Below are 2,278 nucleotides of genomic sequence, written 5' to 3' on the forward strand. Positions count from 1 at the left end.
GATTAAAGAAGATGCATTTCTCATCTGATAAAGTCTATATACTGGGGGTGGAAGCAGGTTTTCCCACCAAGTTCTCCCTCAGCAACCTGGTATTGTCAATGAGAAGATGACAGATATGGCTACAGTCAGGAGGCAGACCCAGAGCCTGTCTGACTCAGGGAACCAACAAGTGCAGCAGGGACAGGAGAAGCCCCCTGCCTTTTTAGCCCAGTGCAGGGTAGGCAACTGGATCCAACACCTGTAAGTTATCAAGAATAAAAGAATACAAAGAGACCCCATGTAAAAACCCCCAAGTGCGAAATGACTCCAATGGGATAACTAAAAATGGTAAAGAGCTAACCAAATTAATGCCGTGTACCCATGCTATGGTACCTAACAAGGATCTATGGAGAAAACAGTTAATACGAATGGACAAAACCTTTCCATGCCGTGTGAGACCTTGTCTATGATTGATTTAATATATAATGTTAACGTTCCTTCGACTGTTTTACAGATGTGAAACCATTTGAAAGATACCTGAAGAAGTAAAGGCCAGCTATAGCTGTAAGATTCTTGAGAGTTTTATGGTTGGGTAAGATAAAGACAGAGACTCCAAAATTATACAACTGTTAAGAAAATCTACAGTACCAGGAGTGGGTTGCCCCCCTATGAGCTGTTGGACAGAGGGAGATCCTAGCGGTCCTCCAATTCACCAAGACTATTGCCATTAATGTCAGTTGTACACTGGAAAGGTTGGTAAGGCTATGTTGCTGAAGACACTGCATGTTGTGAGTGCCGGAGAAGAAGAGATGGGCCTGAGACTAAGCCAAAAAACTCTGTGCCACTTGATGGATGTCGTTCATATTGCCAGAAGGCGCTATGCAGATGGTTAGGGAAGAAAGGGTCCTCTATGATTCTACAATACCTGCAAGTGCTATAATGGCTCCACCAACATACGTACAACTGACAAATTTCTAATTGGATAAGGCCCGCTCCTAGGGGAGGAACACACATCTGGTGATGTAGACCAGGCCAACGCATTGTGTTGAGAAAGGCTACAGGCCCTAGTGGTGATGTCATCACAAATATACTGTTTAATGAATATAGTACACCTACTGGGATATCTTCTAGGCATTTGTATTCACATTCATGTTTGTTTAAATGTGTCTACTTCCTTCCATTTGTCTTTATAGTAGAAGAAACACCAGTGAGATAGATCAATGGCCATGGCTTAAACACAAATAAGGGGGAGGTGCATGAAGTCACTATCTTGCCACAATACAAGAGAGATCGCACTACATTTGTCACCCCCTCCAAGGCTTAGGGACCTTAGCAGAAGATTGGTGGAAAGATTGTAAGAGCAGAGGAAAGGGGTGGAGAGTGTTCCCCAGGGGTTCTAGTTCCTTTAAGGGGCAGGGCCTGCAGCAGAGAATGGACTGGGCAGAGTGAGCCACCGAAGGAGAGGCCTGTGGTGCTATCTTGGGACAGGAGCAGTGAGCTGCAATTAACACAGGAGTGACATGTGTGGGGAATGCACAGCAGCTGGGTGTACTCGAGGACAGAATGGGCTGACACTTACAGACTTGGGGCTAGATCTCTGGCCCCTGAGGCATGCACGAATGCTAGCAGTGACTATGGGTTTGGCGCAGGAGTGGTCTGATATGGCAGGCTCTGAGCTGCTGCCAGAGGCATCACTGGAGCTGAGCAGTGCTACGGGGCTAGACACTGGGTGCACATTCCTTTGTAAGTTATTCCCCCCCCCAACGATAATAATAAATGCGCATAAAGATATGTTATATGGTTTTTCTGATAGTGCAAAAGACCCAGAGAGAAATCCGGCAGCAGTGCACCACCATGATCAGTTAGGTTCATTTTTATTTGTGTGTGTTTGTCTGTGTGAATGTAGGCCATATGTGTGCAGGTGCTTTTAGAGTCTGGAAGATGGCATCAGATCCCCTGGAGCTGGAGTTACAGGCAGTTGTGAGCAGTCTAACATGGGTGCTGTGAACTGAACTCTGGACTTCTGGAAGAGTAACAATTGCTCTTAACCCTTATTATGAAATAATAACACTCAATAATAACACTCAATCCTGGATGGTTGCTAACTTGATTGGATTGAAAGATGCCTAGAGGATTGGTAAATCTATGAGATGACTGACAAGTGAGTCAAGGAACTGAAAGAAGACCCACCTGAATATGGGTGGTGCTATCCAATAATCTGGAGGCCTGAATGGAACAAAAAGTGTGCGCAAGCACAATATTTCTAGAGCAAGTGTGGCTCCTGCTGTTGCCATCACTG

This window comes from Nannospalax galili, unplaced genomic scaffold, assembly GCF_000622305.1.
Source record: "Nannospalax galili isolate Female #2095 unplaced genomic scaffold, S.galili_v1.0 scaffold397, whole genome shotgun sequence".
In the NCBI taxonomy this organism is placed as follows: Eukaryota; Metazoa; Chordata; class Mammalia; order Rodentia; family Spalacidae; genus Nannospalax; species Nannospalax galili.